The sequence below is a fragment of the Ictidomys tridecemlineatus genome, unplaced genomic scaffold (assembly GCF_052094955.1).
Source record: "Ictidomys tridecemlineatus isolate mIctTri1 unplaced genomic scaffold, mIctTri1.hap1 Scaffold_600, whole genome shotgun sequence".
In the NCBI taxonomy this organism is placed as follows: domain Eukaryota; kingdom Metazoa; phylum Chordata; class Mammalia; order Rodentia; family Sciuridae; genus Ictidomys; species Ictidomys tridecemlineatus.
The window spans coordinates 118,447-141,533 of record NW_027524086.1 but is presented as its reverse complement, the minus strand read 5'-3'; the positions used below and the strand labels follow the sequence as shown (position 1 = coordinate 141,533).

The 23,087-nt window shown below is 33.3% G+C and overlaps 1 long non-coding RNA gene across 1 annotated transcript; it reads left to right on the top strand.

Annotated features, from left to right (window-relative positions):
- On the top strand, positions 1–21,625 carry LOC144374162 (uncharacterized). Its single transcript, XR_013433645.1, has 5 exons — positions 1–99; positions 5,242–5,312; positions 13,632–13,682; positions 19,767–19,835; positions 19,954–21,625. It is a non-coding gene; the product is annotated as an uncharacterized LOC144374162 (long non-coding RNA).
- The last annotated feature ends 1,462 nt before the right edge of the window (positions 21,626–23,087 follow it).

The window sequence follows — 23,087 nt, the reverse complement described above, 5'->3', positions numbered from 1 at the left end:
AAGGACTCACTGAGTTGCCTAAAGCCTCACTAAATTGCTGAGACCAGCCTCGAAGTTGCCATCCTCCTTCTTCAGCCCCCTGAGCTGCTGGAATTACAGGTATGCACCACCCCCCTAGCATATCCCCAGCCCCCTCCATCACTCAGACACTCATACTCCACCCCAACTGTACACTTTTGAGTTATTTCTCAAGCTACCCCCTAGGGCCCTCTTCTTCATAGGAGTGCTCCTTTTGTCACCAAATAATGTAGATCAGTGCCTCAAAAATGAAAATGTCTTATCTTGAAGATTATTTTTTCCTTTTGTCATTCTAGGCAAAGAAATGGCATTTCTTCTCACTGTGAACCATTAGGATGCTGCAATGTAGGAAACATTCTTTGTTGATATTTTGTTCTCTCAATGGGATCATTGTAGATATTTCTGCCACGCCATTCTGGGTTGTGTTATCCATCTGGGATACACTACTGAGTATGGACATGGTCAGGAAGAAAAGGGCAGCGGTGTCCATGGCTTATCTCTGCCTAATGTTGGACCGTCATAGTGGCCTGAAGCAAAGGGTAGAGCTATTGCACCTCTGAAGTGTGCACAGCTGCCTACAGATTGACCTGTGACCATTTTTTACCCTGAAGTGTACAGGGTAGACCAGACACAGTGGTGCATGCCTGTCATCCAGGCATCTCAGGAGGCTGATGCAGGAGGATCACAAGTTCAAAGCCAACCTCAGAAACTTAGTGAGGCACCAAGCATCCCAGTGAGACCCTGTCTCTAAACAAAATACAAAATAGTGCTGAGGATGTGGCTCAGTGGTCAAGTGGCCCTGAGTTCAATCCCGGGTTACCCCAGTCCCTCAAAAAAAAAAAAAAAAAAAAAAGAGCTGCTGGAAAAAGTTTGGCATCTTTCTCACTCTGGGTAACATGACTGTCGTGTCAGTATTTTAGCCTCACATCAGTGATGCCCAGGCAGCTTTATCTATTGATGGTCATCTTGCATGCCCCCAATTGTAGCCTGTCTTCTGTCTTTTTCATAGCTCAGTCCTGCACCATCAATGCTGCTTGATGTTGATAGTGACCATGAAATAATAAGAAGGTCAGGCATGATCTAGGTGGGTACATGCACACTTGGTGGCTAAAAGTTTTCATTGCTCTGTGTATATTCATAAAGGACCATGAAGGTGTCAAGAGCATTGATTTTGAGGTTACAAATTAAATATAGTGGGTAGGAAAATTTACACACATAGAAACTATTAATAATGAGGATTGAATATCTGTCTCCCTGTGTGTGCAGCTGGAAAGAAGAACCACTTTTGTGATGCAGGTAAAAATCCCTCACCTACCAATTTATAACACTTTAGCTTTGGCTAAATCTCTAATTTCTCTTATCCTTCTGTATAATGGAAGGATACTATAGGAATTTATGAGCATTAAATAATTTGATGACCTTAGAACAGTAGGTAGTTGATACATATGTGTGTCCCCTGCATAGATAGTATTATTTTGGTGGATGTGGGTGGTGGTGATGGTGACATGAGCCTTGGAGACATTAAGCATCAACCTCAGCATCCTAATATTGAAAGGAATAGTGTTTCTGGGTATTCTGGTTTATTTTTCACTCAGTACATACTATAATAACTATTTGGAAGACCATTGTGAGCATTCAGTAAAATAACCTACTGGATAGATTTTGGTCATCTTTGAATCCCAATACAATTGGGAGCTGTTTCACAGTCATAGAACAGTATAGATGTTGCTTATCATTTTCCTTCTCATTATAAATATCACCTAGGATATGTAATTTTTTTCAGTATTGAGGGTGGAACCCAGGGCCTTGCATGTGCTAGGCAAGTGCTCTACCACTGAGAAGCATCCCCAGCCTATTCTGATTCTCTTTCTTCTTATTATTTTGAGACATGGTCTTCCCAAGTTGCTGAGGCTGGCATGAAATGTGTAATCCTCAGTCTCCCAAGATGCTAAGATTATAGGTATGTGCCACTGTGACCAGCAAGAAACACAAGTTTGTTTTTTTTTTTTTTTGTACCAGGAATTGAACTCAGGGTGCATTTTATCCACTGATCCACATCTCCAGTCCTTTTATATATTTTATTTAGAGACAGGGAATTGCTGAATTGCTTAGGGTCTCACTAAGTTCATGAGGCTTGCTTCAAACTTTCAATCCTCCTCCCTCAGACTCCCAAACTGCTGGGAATATAGGTGTAAACCACTGTGCCTGACAGGATATAGAAATTTCATGGATGTTATCTTTCCATGAGAATTTTAAAGTTCCTCACTACTTGGCATATTATAGTACTTGTTAATAGTGATTATCAATATTTTGTATTATGCCAGTCATTCATGATAGAGTTGATTTGTCTGTAGGGAGACATATGGCAATGTTTTGCTCGTCACAATTATGCATAGGTGCTACTACCATCAAGTGAGTAGATGACAGGGACACTGCTAAACCTCCTGCAATGCACACACCATGCCTCACAGCTGGAACAGTCCAGAATGTCAATAGTGCCAGGGCTGAAGCACTCTGCACTAACTGAAAGCTTTTTGGAAGCAGCACTGTGTCCTACTCCCTGTCCAGAGCCCTGGCATGGATCCCTATCAGATCTACCTTGGGTCCTCAGGTACCTCCTGAGTTACATAGTCTACAAATACACTTAGCCCCTGGGTTTAGCATTTCTGCAGATTAACGTTGTGACTTCTAGATTTCAGGATTCATCCACAGCCATTTTTAATATTTCATTCAGGACAGGGTCTCACTGAATTAATTAGGACCTCGCTAAGTTGCTGAGGCTGGCCTTGAACTCATGATCCTCCTGCCTCAGCCTCTTAGATGCTGGTATGACAGGTGTGTACCACCATGCCCATCTCTCTTCTGCTTTTATTTTACATTTTTGATGACAGAGATTTAACACAGGGCCTTGGACATACACATATAGCATACACTATAAATATAATTTTATATTTTTAAAAATATTAATCTCATAATATAATGTACATTAGGGAAAAATAGTATAAACACAGCTCAAAGCACTGTCTGTGGACTGCCCTCACTCTCAAAACTGTTGGTCCCCAGGCAAGCGAGTACAGAAAGTGAGAGAGTTCAGAAACTTGGGAAGCCATGGGCCAATGCTTGGTGGTTTCTGTTCTCTGTGGGTAGCTGTCTTCACCATATTCAAGAATTTGAATTTCTTTTACAATGTATGACCTTTTAGTATTTAAACTTTGCATAATGGTTAAAATTGTTGGATAATTCAAAGACATATTTTTACAACTTTTATCATGTAAATGTTAAAATGTACAGAGAAGCTGAGGTAATTGTATAGCGAACAATTATAGAACTACTAAAAACTTGGATTGGGTTACCATGCTGCTGCTTGCAGGTCCAGCCAGTGTGGAAATGAAGCCTCTGTTTGGAAGTGAACTTCTTCTGGAACAAGCCCCGCCCCTTATTTCATGTATTGTTTCTGCCTGCTCTCATACCACTCAATCAGGACTGAGTAGTTTCTACAGAGAACTTTAGGCACTGCTCCTCTACCCAGTAGCAGTACATGGTTGTTTCAGAATCACAGAGAGCCCACATTTGGATCCCCAGTTTTAGCAGGTATTGACATTTAGGTGTCTTAAGTGCACATTTATGGCTCTTTCCCAATCTCACCCTGTCATGTCCTACCCCCAGTCTTCTGCTTATTTTATGGTTTTCTCCTTTCATTCACCTTTTGGTTTATTCTGATCCAACTTCTTTCCTAAATTTATTAGAATTTTTGGTAATTTTTTGTCTTTGTGTGTGAATGTGGGAGTGTATTATGGGTTTTTGTTTTTATTTATTTGTTTTATTTTGGTGGCAATAAAAAAGATATCCAGAGACAATTACAATAATAGTAAAACAGGAACACTTACAAGTGCCAGATGCAAGGCATAGTGAACAATTCCTTACATCGGAGTGAATATGTCACACCCTATTTTTTTGTTTATACATTTCAGTAAAGGAAATAGAGATATGTTTGATGTCTTCCATTACATTTTTACCTTCCAGAAAGTAAGATCATTATGATAATAGAAGAATTTCTTATAAAATCCAGGACACAAAAACACAAATTTTTCCTATTCATATTTAAAGCTTGAAAAACATCAAGTGTGCTGTATAACAGAAAGGAAGTTTCAACAGGGTGTTTTTAACCATTTAAATTTCTTTCTTTCTATAATGTATATTGTGGGAAGGGACACTTCAACAATTGCTTTCTGGTCACACATAAAACAATTCCACCTGTCTTCTATGAGGGGAAATGTGTCTTTTAAATGTTACAATTACATGACAAAAAATATCAGGATTAGAAAATCAGCCAGGAAGCTAAAATATGTTTTAAAGTTATATAGTAGTAAAACATAAATAGAAGCTATAATTTGAAGCCTTTAATTTAAATGAAGCTGAACAAAAAGTAGATGTTAATATAAGAAAAATTACTACAGATAAAGAAGTACAATTTACTATGCCAAGAGTTTTAATCTGCAAATAATGTGACAATTCTACTTTTATGACTTGAAAGATGTAATAGAAAAATGGCAGAACTAAAATAAGATAGACAAAATTACTAAATACACTTGATGACTGTAGTGCATTTGAGTGGCTGATAATATAAGCAAATTAACTTAGTAAGAATATAAAGCTATAAATAATATATTTATATTCTGTATATGTTAGTTATATATAAATAATATAACCAAAACTTTAAAATACCTTCACACAAAGAAAAATCTCTTCTCTGATGTTTTCAGCAATGAATTTCAATAATAATCAAAAGAGAAATAATGAAAATCTTATACAAAGCATCTAAGGACCAAAAAAATCACTACGATTTTATCATCATTTTTTTCTTATAAACCAGAACCTTAAACACAAAACCTGAGGATTTAACAGAAGAGAAAATTACTCTTGTCGACATGAAAATGAAAAATTTGAAATAAAATTTTAGCAAACCAAATCCAGTAGAACCCTGTGTACGGGAGATTTGAATTTTTAAAATAGTTATACCTTTTAAACATAATACATATACCAACTCAATTGTAAAATACATATATTTTACAATTCAGTTGGGTTTAATCCAGAATTGGCTTAATTTTTTATTATTTATTATTTATTTATTTATTTTTGAGAGAGAGAGAGAGAGAGAGAGAGAGAGAGAGAGAGCGAGAGAGCGAGAGAGCGAGAGAGAGATTTTTAATATTTATTTTTTAGTTTTTGGCGGACACAACATCTTTATTTGTACGTGGTGCTGAGGATCGAACCCAGGGCTGTGCGCATGCCAGGTAAGCGGGCTACTGCTTTAGCCACATCCCCAGCCCTAGCTTAATTTTTTAAAATCAATTATATAATTAAATTAAATAAAACAAAAATTATACAATCATCTCTATAGATGTAGAAATGCATCCAAATCAATTCATCCTAAAAGGCCTTAAACTCACTATGAATGAAGCAGGTATTCTTGTTTTTGATGTTTTAAGTTAAATTTGAGTTTAGTTATCTATTACAATTTTGAATAATGTATATGTGCTATAGTTGTCTCATAATGTATTACAATACTTTCATTTAATAACAATATTTGACATCTATTTCTTACAAAAAGCAGATACAAGTTAAATATCTATTATTTAAGTGCATTCTTTAACTGCTAAAATATATATAAGATATTTGCTCTAAATAATACTAAGTAATGTAATTCTGAAAGTATTTTCTGAAGTTGGTAGAGCAGGATGCTAATATCCTCACTTATTTTCAGCTTGTTCTATTTCTAACCTGTGCATTAGAAAACAAAATGAAATAAAAGTTATAAGGACTTGAAAGATTTTCTACTAGAAAAACAAAAAAACAAACAAACCAAAAGAAAGACAAAAACAGAAAACGAAATAGGTAGATGGGCAGAAAAGCAAGCAGGCATATTTTAAAAGCTAATATACTAGCAGTCAATAAACATAAAAAGGTGCTTTATTTAATTTGACATCCATAAAGTGAAAACTAAACATACATGCAAATTAAAATTAATTTCAAAATAAAATTCAACATTCACATTCAACAGAAATGAGAAGGAATGACAATAACAAGTATAGCTAAAGGTGGGGATAGTTCAGGATTTGCACAGTTCAGATTTCTTGTATATATCTGGTAAACAGTTTAAGCAGATATGACTGTATATTTATCAAATAATATTGAACATGAATATGAATCATGACTTAGAAATTCCCCCTGTATGTAGGTACTCAACAAGAATGTTTGTACATATGTTTTTATGATATATATATATATATATATATATATATATATATATATAGAGAGAGAGAGAGAGAGAGAGAGAGAAATGTATATACATATATATAGAGAGATAGATGTATATAAATATATCTCAATTCATGTATATGTGTATATATACATATATCTCTCTATATATATTTAATAGCCAAACTCTCTTAGATCTAAACTAATTATATATATATATATATATATATATATATATATATATGAAAAATTTTCAGACAAAGAGATTATGATGCTAAATAAAAATAGAGAAAATAGAGGTCAACAAACAAAATTTTGAAGAGTCTAGTATTGAAGAAATAAAAAAGGTAATTTTTCTATATTTAAATATTTTAAAACTTAATTGATACCTAATGGAAAATTTCCTGCATTGCATAGTATGAAAACACTAGCAAAGAGAATTGGAGAGGCAATGGGTAACTTATTGCATAGACAAGTAATAGCTTAAAGTAGTGAAGATAATGATTAAGGATGTGTATGCCAAATAGAGGAAAATTGTTAAAAAATAGGAATGAGTCATAAATGATAATCTAATAGCAGAAATAAAACAGTTGAATCCAACTTTTTTCCCAGGGAACAATCACCAAGATAAAAATACTTGAGGCCATTGAAAAAGTATACAAATTTAAAGAACTGAAATTATATAATGTATATCCTTTGATTATAAGGTAACTATGCTACAAAACAATAACAAAAATCATCTGGAAAAATCCTAAAAATATTTGGAAATTACCCCACTTCTAAGATGGGTGGGTTGAAGAAGATATCATAAAAGAAAGACAATATTTTCGTTGAATGAACATTAAAAATTGAAGAATACACATAAAACAGGATTTGGCAGAAATATATATATATATCATTAACTGCTTTGCATTCAGACCTATATACAGCTATGATCTTATCTTCCATCTCAAGAAAATAAAAACAAAACTTAACATAATTATTAAAAGATATTATGCCACTGTTGTCTCGATATTTTTGCACAGTTCCGATCATGTCACTCAAGAGTCTTTATGAAACACACTTGAAAGCTAGTGTCTCCAAAAAAATAAAAATGTGATTCTGCAACCTGTACACTCAGAAAAATGAGAAATTATATGCCATCTGATTCAAATTTATGATATGTCAAGATCACTGTACTGTCATGTGTAACTAATTAAAACAAATGAAAAATTATATTAAAAAAGATAAGAACCTTTGGAAAGACCTGGAATCATACAACTACCTAATTCCCCTGCTTGAATACCTTTGCTCACATTCTGTGTTAATAAATCTACAGACACCTCTCTTCTCTCCTGGAAGATGTTTCCAGACTATTTTATATGGAGGGGAGGATGAGCAAGTGTACCAGAGGATTATAAAGACAGTTTTTTCTTGATTTCAGGATTTCTATCTTGTGGTCCATCTGGTCTTGCAGCAGGAGCATCAGTGCTAGGAAACTGCTCTGGGTGTTGCTTTCAACTTGAATAAAAATGCCACCTCTGATCAAAGGGCATGTGTTTTTCTGTCAGTGTATATAAAACTATAACAATCTACTTTCTTTTTGTTTGTTTATTTTTTATTTGTTCTTAATAGTTATAAATGGCAATATAATGTATTTTGACGTATTATTCATATACAGAGTATAACAACCAAAGGCCAAATGTTCTCTTTGATAGCCAGATACTAACTCATAATAAGAGGGGACAGTAGGGAATAACAGAAGAACTTTGGCAATCTACATTCTTAGGAGCAAGACAGTATCAGAAATTCCTCAGTGGTTTTTTTTTTTATTGTGTAACTGATTTATACACACACACAAAAAGAGTATTTTAAATAAATAAAACATACAACTTCATGAAGTGAAAGTAAAAACTCAATAGAAAAACTTTAAATATATAAAAACTTAATAATATGCTGGCTAGAAAAACCAAGTAACAGAGAGAAGAAACAAATTCCAAATATTCTAATTAAGTTAAATTAAAAAGATTTGAGGACATATTAAATGCAATTATATACCCCAAATTTGACAAATTAGATTAGATGAATCAATTTATTAAAAGACACAAATTACAAAGAAATCACTCAAGAAGAAAAAGTCTATCTGAATAATGCTAGGTGGAATACTTAGACTGAAGTCACAGTTAACCTTAAAACAGACACACACACACATACACACACACACACAAACACACACACACACAAACACACACACACACACACACACACACACATGCTTCCAATCTAATATGAATATACTTTTGAAATGAGATCTATATTGAGCCCAGGACCTTGTGCCTGCTAGGCAAATGCTCTACCACAGACCTTCAGCCCAGCCTAAAATCTGCAATACACTCAAGGCAGCAACAATGCAAGTTTTTCACACTCCTTGACTGTAGAAGAAAAAGGATTCTTCTCATTTTATCTGTTCAGTATAACCATTCTCTCAAGAATAGAAAAACACTTTGATCAAAAATAAAATTAAAATAAATACCCATAATCAATAAAGATCAAAAAGTCCTCAATAAAAAAAAACTTAGAAATGGAATCCAGCAATATATAAACTGGATGATATATTGGGATCAAACTAATTTATCACAAGTAAAGTCTTGTTCAGCATTTGAAAATCCATCACTCTAAGGACAAATTTCAACTATTATTCATGATAAAATGTCCCATCTGTGGGAGAACTGGAAACTTCTCAACTTGATAAAGGGTATCATAAATTAAAACAAAACCTGTTGTGTACAATTGCACTTATACATGATGAAGTTCTGAATGCTTTACATCCCTGAGACTAGGAACAAGATACTGATCCTCACCAGCACAACTCATTTGGTATTATACATGAGGGCCTACTCAGTGCATGTGACCAGATCAAAGATTAAAAGGTGTAAATATTGAAAAGAAAGAAATGAAAGCAACATTAGATAAACAACAGACTATCTACCTAGGAACTCCAAACAGGAAGTTCAAAAAAAGCTACTAAAAAAAAACTATTTGTAGGGCTGGGGTTGTAGCTCAGGTGGTAGAGTGTTTGCATAGCATGTGTGAGGAACTTGGTTCAGTCCTCTGTACCGCATAAAAACAAATAAAATAAAGATATTGTGTCTGTATACAACTAAAATATATTTTTGAAAAAAAAGGATTTCTAGTGTACAGCCAGATATATGAAAAATTATGCTCCATTGTGTAATATGAATTGTTGTACATTCTGCTGTCATATATAATAAATTAAAAAATGTATAACGACTGAGTTCTGTTTGGAAACACAGGGAAAAGTCTGCATGCTCTACAGGTAGGAATGGTCACCCAGAGGACATTCAACCCCCAAAACAGCATCCAATGATATATATCAGTGGAGAATGTCACAACAAAAATGAAATAAAATCTAGGGATCCAATCAGATGCAGAGAATATGGAAACAGAATAATGCACAAGAAAAGAACTGAAAGATTGTTGGTTTGTGATGCTCAATGAAACATGGAAATTCAGAGGAGTGTCTTCCTTTGTACTTGAATTTGACCCTTTAATGTTTCTCATTATTATATAGCTTTTCATTGAGCAAACTTATCTTATGAATACAACTATATACATATGATTAAATTGTATTTCATTTTCCAAACCAAGTTGTGTTTATTTATCAATAATTTGTGTAAAAATTTTTTTGTTTAATTAAATGACTTAATTAAAAGAATGATTAAGTAAAAAAAAAGAACAACAAACTATTTCTAGAACAAATGAATAAGTTTATAATGTTCATGGAATATAATACTAATATACAAAAAAATCAGTTGTATTTTTATTAGCAGTGGACAACTGGAAATTGGAATCTAAAAACCCACTTTATGATTTATAATAATAAACAATAAAATGCATATTAATCTAATCAATATGCATAATAGTTCTGTGTTGAAATTGATACTCTTTCAATTTAAAAAAAGAAATAAAAGAAGATGTCTTGTGGTCATGGATTAGAAATCTCAATATTTTTAGGATATTAATTTTTTTCCAAATAAGTCTAAAGATTCAATATGTCAATCAAAAACTGAAATTTCAGAAAAAAATTATAGAAATCAACAAACTCATTCTGAAATTTATATATAAAAGAAGAAAATTTCAATAGCCAAAACTATTCTTCAATAAAAGAACAAAACTGAAACACTGACAATATGTAAATTTGTCACAGTCACTGGCAGGCTGGGAATCAAGACAGGACCCTGAAGGCCAACACAATGCAGCACATGCTGAAAGGCTAATTACTGACCACAAACTGGAATGCCCTTTGATTTGATTTTATTTTTTATTTTTTTTACATTTTAAAAAATAAAATGGAAATGAAAATTATAAAGAAAAATGAGTCCTACAAAGCCTAAAATATGTATCATGCAGTCCTTTACAGAAAAAGTTTGTTTGGTAGAAGCAACATAACACACACCTAAATCAATGGTAGTAAATGGATAATACAGGAATTGGTACAGATAGACTCAATTGTTTGCAAGGAATGAAGCAAAGACAATGCAATGTAAAGACCAGTGTTTTAAACTGGCTATTCACATATTGGCAAAAAAAAAAAAAAAAAAAAAAAAAAAAAAAAAAAAAAAGAAGAAGAAGAAGAAAAAATTTAAGTCCAATTTTACTATAGTCCAAAATATAAAAGCAAAACCTAAAAAATTTGTGGAAAAAATGTAGTAATAAAATTGTGACATTGCTTTAAGCAAATGTCACTTGAATAAGTTGTCTAAAGCAACCCAAAACAGAACAAGCAAGACAAATTGAATATCAAAAGATATTATCTATAAAACAAGGCAGCAAAACTCAAACTAGGAGAAAATATTTTGAAGTTATGAATCTTATAAAAGACATCTCCTGAACATGTTAAAATATTAGAAGTAAATATAACAATTAACTAGAACTAAACGGACAAATATATGAATCCATTGTTTATTAAAGAACCTGTGTACATGACAAACAAGTTTATGTGAAGGAGCTAACATCTATGTCATTAGGAAAACATAAATTGAAATCCAATTAAATTCCTCTATATATCAGTTAGAATGCCCCAAAAATATAAAATCTGAAAATTCTAAAAGGTGAGGAGAATGTGGTAAAACTGGAAATTATACATTGCTGGGGGAAGGGCAAAGTTGTAGAGCACTTTGAATAACACTTCAGCAGCAATTGCTTAGCAAAGACCAATGCAAAGCAATCAGCAATCACATAAGTAATTCTTTTACATACCCACTATTGTAGCATGATAGTCAAATGAACGCATAGATGGATAGATACATTAATCAATCATTCTCCATGATATTTGGGTAAGCAAGTATGTCATTATTATGATCTGTAAGTATTAGAAGCATATAGAGTCCAGAAAATATCTATGCAGAGTGCTATTACATTTATCTTTCATATATACTATTATCATATTTAAATTCAATATTTGTTAAATTTAATTTGTACTTCTCTTTGGTTGCAAGAATAAAAAAAAAGCCTTGCCATTTATTGAAACAGAAAATTTTAGGCAAAGTTTTCTTATAAAGAGGGTCAACATGATCATCATTTAGATAAAAGAATATCAGTTAAGTTGTCTGTTAGTGCTAAAATAGATTTAATACTGTTTTATATGTGGACAAACCTAGATTCAGCAGGACTTCTGAAATCCATACCTTCTAAAAATCATAAAATAAATTGAAAAGTCCCCTTGGAGTCATAAATAATATTGAAATGGCACTAGTGTATAAAAGGACTTGTATGGTTGATCTTGTACCAACATAATATCACATTTCAGATTTTCTAATGTTTCTCATACAGAGGAGAAAAGATTTGTGTTTCTTTTTTACACTTAGACATAACCTTCTTCTGTGGCCCATTCAATATTTTATTTTTGAACTCAGTTTTGAGTAACAGGCATATACCAGCATGTTGGGGTTCCTGTTTTCAAGGACATGACATTTTGTGAGTCTTGTTTAGAGTCCAGGCCAGCAGTTTTGTGAAATATAGTCTTTCATTTCTGGGTCACTGGTTGGAATTGGGATCATTAGTGAAGTAACCGTTAAGGTCTACCTGAGAAAAATTCTTCAGTCAAACACATTTCTATTGAATAGAAGAAAAGGGAAGACCAACACAGGTCCCCGTCACCCTAGTGAATGCTCATCAGTAACTGCCATTCCTTTCATTAGTCTTACTACAGCTATCAAACTCTAGCTGTCTCACCACACCATAAACATCATCTGCCCAGCTTTATTATGTGATAGAAATGCACAACGGTATGTCTGATTTCCTCATGAGATTTAATTTTAAGGGAATCACAATCCACAATGAAAGTATACATTTAAGTAAATGAAAGTTTTTAGGAGAAGTGACAGATGAAACCATTAAGCATAACAATAAAAGAAGATAGAAATGATGATTCTCAGTTAAAAGTATTCAAATTATTGAGTTCTTTTTTTAAAGAGAGAGAGAGAGAGAGAGAGAGAGAGAGAGAGAGAGAGAGAGAAGAGAGAATTTTTTAATATTTATTTTTTAGTTTTCGGCGGACACAACATCCTTGTATATGGTGCTGAGGATGGAACCCGGGCCACACGCATGCCAGGCGAGCGCGCTACTGCTTGAGCCACATCCCCAGCCCCAAATGTACAGTGTTTTTCATATTCTAGAAGTATGCAAAGAGAAAAAAATGCAGAAGTAATTAAAGTATACACAGGAGAAGAATGTTGACACGAAAAGACCTTAGATTCTTTTATTCACAAATATTTGGCTATTGAGGATTATTTATATGGGTCGTAATGTATTACTGACTGAGAAGTTAATGTTTACATCAATTATATCTAGATTTATCTATCTATATATAAAAACAAGTGTATATTTTACTCAATGTGTTGAAAGGAATATTGAGTTTTACTTACATTTAACTTATGTTCTCACAAAAAGTAAATAAGACAGAGAACCAAAATCTCCACTTTGTATTAGGCTCATCCTATAGTATCTTAGTTCTTACTGCAGGAAAAATAAAACAATGATTAAAAATTAACCTAACTATTAACTAAACTTATTCAGTAATTTTGAACCCTAGGAAGAGAATTTTATTATCTACAGAGAAATAGGAAAGCAACATTTCCATGAGAAATTGAATATATAAATGAATGTCAATAAGTAATGGATTTTGAAGACACCAAATTGTAAACAGAAATTAATAAATGTATTCTGCGTGGTTAAAAATGATAAACTGCTTAATTTCCATTTAAGTTTTTCTCTTTTTGGAAAATATTTAAAAATCTATATACATTCAAAGAAAATTGCAAAGCTTTTAACAAAATCTTCTGTTGTATTTTTAGGTTGAGATGTATAAGAGAAAGAGAAAAAAGAAAAGAAGCCTATTTCATAAGGTAAACCACTTCATATGGACAGAAGAAATTCTTACTTTACAAATTGGATAAAAAATAGCCAGAGGGTCATGAAGGTTTTAAAATGTAAATTTTAAAAACCTCACTATAGTGTTTTTATTAAGAATGGAAGCATAACTCAGGAAAATGGCCATCCTGACCTATAGAGGAAATGTAGCCCAGAAGAGGCGTGGCCTTGAGCAGGGCCGTGGTAGTGTCAGTGTGCTGCCTTATAAGCTGTGTGGTCTTGGACCAATGGTTTCATTCCTCTGTGCCTCATTTCCTCATTTATAAAATGAATACAATAACACCTAGATCTTTGGTTAATGGAAAATCAGAGTGTGTGTGAGGAGGGGGTTAGAAAATAAAGATTTTCATGAGAACAACAAAGAAAAACTACTAACCCACTTGAATCCAATGTATGAAATAAGATATGTCAAGAGCTATGTAATGTTTTGAACAACCAATAAAAAAAAATTTAAAAAAAAGAAAAAACTACTTCAATATTTGACAACAACCATGGCTTTAAAAAGTACTTTGCATATTGTTGCAAGAAAAGGCAACGTGGCACTTTGCCTTATCATGTATCCCATAATTAGCAATGAGAATTTAGTTACTAGCTCATAAAATTCAAAAAATTTTAATTTAAGTGTATTGATGCTGAGGCTAAAATTTGAAATACTTTGATATTTGGTTTTATGTATTGCACTGAGTCTTTGATATGGTTTTCCCACCAGAAGCTTTTGTTGTTAATTGTTTAGTGTCCTTGCTGCTCAAAATAGACATAGTCAAGTAGATTGAATGGTAAATGGTTGATAGTAAATGCTTGATTTGTCTCTGGTTGCTGTTACTGGTGTTGTAGTTTCTTTCAGAAGCTTTCAGTAGTTTGGTAGTAAAAATGCACTATCAAGAGACTTCTGCTGGTTCCTTTTTTCTTCTTTTTGAATTTCTTTCTGTTTTCTCAAAGCTTTCTCTTTTTTAACATAATTTTCTCAAAAATAAGCAGGAATTTTTTCTTAAGAAATCTTCCCTGTGAATCTCAGAAACTAATCGATGGAAAGACACTTCAGAAACATTACTTGACAAGTCTTAGTTTCTGCTTTCTGATCTGTGATTGAAATATTACCTTGTGTTACCTATTTTCAATTAACATGTGGACACTCTTTAGACTTCCCATTGAGTTTTGACAGCCTTGTTCTAGAACGCATACAAAATGATGTTAGCCCAATTATGTATAGAGAGGGATGAAAAAAAGTATTATAGAACAATTTTATGAACTAATTCATGAAACAATGCTGCTGACAAGCATAATTATTCAGAAAGGGCAAGAAAAAGATGTTCCCTTAAGTTCTTTTTTTTTTTGCATTATTTCCAACTAAAACAATGAAGTTCACAATTCTGAAGGTTTTCTATCTTGTTTTAGAAAATTGTTTCTAAAACAAGATAGAAAATAGGAAATATGCATTTGTTTTTCAGACCTAGAGTCACAATTATATTTAAAAACTATGGAAAATATATATTTTCACAGATTGACCTTCCCAAGGACTCTCAAATAGCTCTAGGAATGTAATATTCTTTATCCACTCTACAGCTTATTTACAACTAATCAGTCTCATGAAAGAGGTGCCTGCTTCAACCAGTTATTCTGTGCTTTCTGAAATAACATTTGTCACTTAAAATTTTGCAAAGCCAGTGTTCCTTAACACTGGCTCCAAGATATTAAGAATAAGTACTCTAATATATCTTCAATTAAATTGAAAAAGTCCCAGATTTTTCTTATAACAAGAAAGTAGATGCTTTTTTTTGTCCCCACTGAAATTGGCATGTCAGATTCTATGCTATCTTCAGGATAATAATAATTGAATTCAAAGACAACTCACAATTTTTAAATGAGAATATTTAATGTCTGCTGCATGAAAACTACTTGAAGAAACACGTTTTGTTTTGCTTTTTCTTTCCTTTTTTTCCTTTTTCTTTTCATGTATAGTAGGTACTTGATAAACATTTTAGTTCTTTGTGGGCAAAAATCATAGAATGAAGGTTTGAATTTGGTTCTTTAGCATTTTATCTTTCCTAAGCTCAAATCTGGTTGTGTTTTTTTTTAAGAAAGAGTGAGAGAGGGAGAGAGAGAGAGAGAGAGAGAGAGAGAGAGAGAGAGAGAGAGAGAGAGAGAGAGAGAGAATTTTAATATTTATTTCTTAGTTTTTCGGCGGACACAACATTTGTTTGTATGTGGTGCTGAGGATTGAACCAGGCGGGCTGAACGCATGCTACCGCTTGAGCCACACCCCCAACCCCTGGTTGTGTTTGTTCCTAGTTTAAAACAGCTTTTATTGTAGAAGTAAGTGACTCATACCCTTGAAGCTATACTTTATCACTGTATATGCTTCGTGAGCATTCTGAGAGATTATTATAAGTCAATTATCCCTTGAACTATTGTTTTCTTAAGCATGGGCCCTCAATATTTAAAACAACATAACAAAAGATATGTTTGCCAGCCTGGCTGGAAATAATTAAATGTTTTTCCTTATTCATCAAAATGTACATTGAGACTTGTGTCCACATGGATTTGGGGCAGGGAAGAGGCCGCATTTGAAATTCTTTAATTGATTTTCCCTCATTGATTCTCCAATGTTATCTCCCTCTGTATTTATGCTCCTTGTTATCATGATGGATGATTCAGGGAAAGATTGGTACCAAGCAGATAATACTCCTTGAAATGGTGCTATTTGCATTTTTCATAGCACTCATCATTATTTATTTGTATGTCATTAAGTTTTTTTACTTCCTGGTATCAATATTTAGAAAGAAATTTTCTAAAAATTATTATTACTACTAGTGACTTATCTGAGTAAACAGCTGTTATACCTGATGGGAAAATAGAACACCAAGGTTATCTGCCCTGCCCTTGTCACAACACATACAGGTGGTTTACTTCATCACTGTCACTTCTCAGGTGACCACTGTGACAGAAAATGCTTACCCAAGGGATTTCTGAACAGCATGGGTTTAGAGACTTCTACAACATAACTGTATAATGAGAATAGTAGAGTTTATAACTCTTTTTGACAACCCCTAAAGAATATCAAGGACTGAAAGGCAGAAAGAAGAGATTATAGAAATAAGAGAAACTAAAGAAAAATATGCAGTAAGATTTCCCAGAAGGCTACTGTGAATAAACACAGCAAAAAACTAAAGCCATAAAATTATTGGATTACAATGTATTATTTTTATATTATTGAAAATTTCCTCCAAAAACAAAACAAAACAGGATCCTGGAAATGTCTAGGACTCAGTATAACAAAACATATCAGACTTCTAAATAGGAAAAAAAATATATTTGAATAAAAAATATCTTGTGAAATGTAATGAACCTTGATACTCAGAAAAACTTAGTGTTGCAAAAATATCAATTCTAGAAAACCAATGTAGTTTCAGTCAAAACATCAGTGTGTGTGTGTGTGTGTGTGTGTGTGTGTGTGTATGTGTGTGTGTGTGTGTGTGTGTGTTTGAGAGAGCTGGCAAGCTGATCTTAATATTTATATTAAAAAGCAAAAGTCCAATACACCTACAGGCATTCTTCAGGAATAAACTTGGAAATTTCTATGGACATTTATTAAGACATAAGTAAAATGATAATAATTAAAACACCATGGCCTTATCACAAAGATAAAAACTAGATCAAAGTAAAAATAGATCTGGAAAAGAGTACTACATATAAAAACTTATACCGACATCAGATAGTAGTCAAAAGTATCTCTGCTGTACAAAGCGGAAAATACAGTATTTCTAAAAACTTAAGTTTGATCATTTTATCACCCCATCCAGAAAATGAATTGTGGGTGAATAAAGTACAAAAGAGAGAGTACAGTTTGTAGAAGATAATATATGATGTCAACTTCATGACCTAGAGTACAGTTTTTAAAAAGAATATAACAAATGCAAATAATAAAGGAGAAAAATGTTTTAATTGAATTATATTGCTGTTGAGAATTTTTTTGCTGAGAAGACACAAAGGAAATAACTGAAGTGGAAAAAGAATAGAATGGGAAAGATGTCCATGTTAATACATATACATATATATGATAAATGATAAATATTCTTAGTATATAGAGAGCTAATACAAACCACAGAAAATAGAAAAAGCTGTAGAATAAAGAAATTTTATACAGAGAGTTTATAAGGTTGAATATATAACTAAGAAATCAATATGAATAAAATATTCAAATTTTTCTGTTGTTAGAGATACAAAACATAAAACCCCACACTCACTAGAAAAACTGAAATGAGACCTTCTAACCATTTAAAGTGGTAATGAGAATGTGGAATAAACTGAGCTCCCTGAATCTGTTAGTGAGACTGTAAATGGTACAACCACTTTGAAAAACTAGCAGTCCACTTATACTGAACTTATGCATAATTTTGATCCAGTAATTTTTCTCCTGGTTACCACACACCCAAAAGAAAGGCATAATATGTTCATACCCCAACTGTATATAAGAATGTTCAGAAGAGCAGAATTACTAATATACAAAATCTAGAAACTTCCAAATGCTCACAAAATGTCCATCAAGGTCAGAATGGATAAATGAATTGTGGTATATTCACTCAATAAAACATTATACAATAAGAAGAAAAACACTATAATTATATACAAATATATGTATGAATCCCAAAAGCATAATTTTAGCAAAAGAAATACATTAAAGAATAAATATTATATTGTTCTTTATGTAACCATAGGCGGTTAGAAATGAGAGATTATTTACTTGAAAGCAGCACTTTTTTCAAGGGTTCAGAGGAGTCTTCTGAGGTGATGAAAATGCTTCGTTTATAAATTTTGGTACTAAAGATGAGCTCATTTATCATAAACTGAAACCATGTACGTATGAATCTCTGCTCTTTTTCTTGCATGCATGTTACAGTATTAATTTAAAAGATTGGAAAAATATTCCTAAAGTGTGTTTAGAGTATAATTTAACATGCAATTTTAAAGAATGAGCACTTATTGATTTAAGTTAATGTGTAATGAACTCTATCTATATGTAATGAACCAGGTAGAGAAACAAGCTTGTCTGAATTGAACTATTTATTCTTCAGGGCAGACAGGCACATCTCTCCTATGGGAGAGGTGCCTACAAGTTGGGATGTGTGAAGCGCCATTACCTTTCTCCTCTCACTTATTGGCCTTGCTGGAAGAATATTTTAATGACACCACTCTTTTTTTCCAGGCAGTATCACTGTCCTTTCTATACCCTTTTTAAGATATGATTGCATATTACTCCACTTGCTTCTTTTCAGTCAGTGGATACTAAGTTCTGTGAAGTCTACCTTCCAATGGTTTTGGCTCTTTTCTCCATTCTTATCACTATTCTCTTCCTTCAAACTCTCTGTAATTATTTCTTAATCCCCACTACCTGATCATGTTTTATTGAAACACAGATTAATGCAGTCTGGCTGGGCAAAATTACTGGGGGGGGGTGTCAGGGTAGTGACAAGCAACTTGTGAAGATTGGTACAGTGGGAGCCACTTTATTGTAGGACAGCAAAGGTATATATACATAACTGAATACACAACTTGACTCAATTTAGCATCATCCAATTACAGCAATCAGTCATTAAGGATGGAATCCTCATCATCTTAATAATTATACACAGCTTAACTTAATTGACATAATCTAGACACAGCAGTCAGTCATTAAGGAATCTCCATCATCTTAACAGCTCACTGCCATTACTTCTCAAACCACTCCTCCTGGCAAAGTGTCAGGTGCCACCTTGACTTGTCTGTGATCCTCAACAGATTAAATTATACAGCCCCTTCTAGCAAAACAAAATAAGAGTCAAATTTTGTTGATTTTGTCCTTTATAGGGAAAAATAATCATTTTGGACCATTTTCTATATTTTAAGCAACCATGTTACTCATTTCTATATTTTTTCTACTGATTTTTCACCTAATTATTTATAACAATTTACTCCTATTTGACTGAATTTCCATTATTCCAAAAATTGAAATACTATCACCACAGGTTTTACATTCATTTTCTTCTTTCTGACTTATCTTTCTTCCTCCTTCTGCAACTTAGGGACACCCCCATACTCTTCCTTTGGACTGGCATACATTAAACACAAGGGAGGATTCCAGTCTTAAAAAAGTAAGTCCAGGATTCCTTCTGCTTGACCTTAGATGGCAACAGATTTCCCTGATCTTTTATAATCTCTGTTTCTTCTGGGACTGGATATTTCAAGTTCTCTTTCTTTCTTTCTCTACAGTGTTTGCACGTGTTGCTTACTTCATCTTCTTAGCCACTGGTTTGGAATGTTCTCTGAAGTTCCAGTCTCCTTCACAATATATACTTTCAATGAGATGCCAATCAACATAATAGCTATTATACAAAATTTACATTGTGAGAAACTTGAATTTTGTATCTTGATCTAAAAAAAATTATTAAATTGTTGAATAAGATGGAGCATGTTTTAGTCAGCTTTTTCTCTGCTGTGACTAAATAATCTGACCAGCTCAACTGTAGGAGAGGAAAAGTTTATTTGAGGGCTCACTGTTTCAGAGGCCTTATTCCGGAGGAGACTGGATCCATTCCTTGGGGCTTGAGGTTAGACAGAACAATGGCAGAAGAGTGTGGCAGAGGGAACAGCTCACCTCACGGTGATTGTGAAACAGAGACACTCCAGTTCCAGATACAAAATATATACTCGTTAACCATGCCCCCAATTAACCACGTCCTCCAGCTACACCTGCCTCTAGTACCACTAAGTTAATCCCACCAGGGATTAATTCACTGATTGGGTTGACTCCCACAATCCAATCATTTCTACTCTGAACCTTCTTGCATTGTCTCACATGTGAGTTTTGCAGGGGACATCTCATATCCAAAACAGAACTCTTGAACTCTATCCAGATTTTTTTAAATTGTCATTAGGTAATCCCCTTAGAATAAGTCTATAATTAACTATAAAACATTCAAAAACTCATCATAACTATTTATTTATACCCAAAATTTGCCAATAAGTTTATCACAGTAAATTCATATAAATCTTCTCTCCCCCCCAAAAAAAAACCCAATGAGAAAAAAAAAATTATTGCTACAATAGTCTCAATAAATGATACTTAGAATCTGGTTATGTTTGCTAAGTACCCCCACAAATCATATAAATAGCATATATTGGGAGAGAATTTGAATATGAGGGCATTTTTAATACTGGATTTTACAAATTTCTCCTTGGGAAAATCATGATATTTATGGTGTATCTTCTATCACCTTTCTTATTCCCATGAATCTTTAAAGCAAGTGGTATCTCTCTACCTGAAGTCATTTCTATAATTCTTTGGTCCTGAGATCTAATGCACCTCAGCTAGAAAACATAACTTCATTTAAAAGTATGTGGTCACTTTCAAGCCCCCTCCAATCATGTATTTCACTTCCAAAACTATTTTCGAATTATCCTGTTCTTCCAGGTTGAAGATTATCTTCTTAATTAGAAAACACAGAACCTAAACAGATGGACGTATTGATTTTTTTAACCTTATCTTCCATCTGTTCAAATATTGACTATCTACTGGAGTTACCCATTTCTTATTTTTCCTTTATGTTTCAAACAAAATGGAAAAAAAAATGTGCTTAGTTCTTCACGTTTCTGTGCTCACTTAACAATTCTGACAAAATTATTATAGGGTTATATTTCCTTTTGCTTCTAAGTTTTCCATTACAATTGTTCTTTCAAAATCTGTACTATTATACTGTAGCCTGCCTACTTACCTTCATTTGCTTGTAAGCATGCACCCATTATGTAATTTGTTGGTAATGTGCCTTCTCTGTTTGGCCTGCCTATAAAAAGTGCCTATGGATGACTTGAGGGATGGCACCGACAGCTAGGCACTGGCAATTGTCTACATTTACCTCCAAATAAAACATATGTACTATCCCAACTGTTATGGTTTAGCTGGAGTGTCTCCTGAAAGCTCATGTGTGAGACAATGCAAGAAGGCATGGAGGAGAAATGACTAGATTACAGCCTTAGCCCAATCAGATAATTAATTCCTGATTGGATTAACTGGAGTGGTAAGGATATGGCTGGAGAGATGGGAATTGGGACTTGGCTTTGGGGTATATATTTGTATCTTTTGAGTGGAGACCTCTCTCTCTGCCTCCTGGTCACCATGATGTGAGCTGTTTCCCTCTGTTACCCTCTCCTGCCATTGATGCTCAGCCTCCCGTCAAGCCCCAAGGAATGAGGGAAGCCTTCTATGGACTAAGACTTTTGAAACCATGAGCTCTCAAATAAACCCTTTTTCCTCTACAATTGTACTGTGGGTCCTTTAGTCACAGCTGTGAAAAAGCTGACTAAAACACCAACTGTGCCTCACATCTTCTTTCAACTACAGGAGCCCAAACTTGGTTTCCTGGATTTGAGCCTCTGGTTGACATTATGTCTTACCCAGCGAATAAAGTAGAGATGGGTGGTCTGTGCACTTCAATTTCCTCTGAGGAAGAGATGTATTTAATCCTTTCCAGGCAATTTTCCATGTGATTGGAATAGATCAAAGAGCACAAAAAAAGTCCTAGTTCTCCTGTAGCTTACATTTTTGATGCACTGAAGGAAAGAATGATGATTTCATAGAAAGTGGACTGTATTTTAGTGTTCACTTATCTTTATAAAATTTAACAGAGAAGCATGTTTCACAATCAAGATTCATTAGTACTGATTAATAATGATTTTATGTCATATATTCTATAGACTGTCTTGAGCTATTAATCAACTACAAAGTATGTGTTTCAATTAAATATAATGATTTAACAGATGTCCAAATAATATTAGAATCCATATGAAGGAAATGAGTTATTTAGAACCATTAGTTCATATTGGAATCCAAATGAATAAAATCACCATACCACTTCAACCTCACATCAGGAAAATGATTGCATAGAAATATTTCTAACAAGTTTGGTTCTCTGGGATGCCCCAGAACAGAATTTAAATATTAAATGTGAATTTGAAAGGATAGCATAGGTAAACACAATTATGTGAGAAAATTTTCAAGGCAAATAGGTTTTGATCAACTCTGAGAACGCTAAGAACATGAATAAATATTTGTATAACTGTATGCACTGAAGCATTAAATCATTTATTATCCCTATTGATTTGTTTGACATAAGCAGTAGATATTGATATGTTAGCCATTTATAGTTTTGAAGCCCTGTGCCCTTCTTGGGAAATTAGGAACTTTGGAAATGGAAATACAGCAATGAAGAATGAATGGGCAGAAAAAACCATTCTCAAATGATTGAGTATAGTCTTTCACTTTTCAGGCATTTTTTGCAACACATAAAGCTTTCAAACTCAGGAAGTTATACAAGCATGCATATGTCATGCAGCCTTTAACATAAATA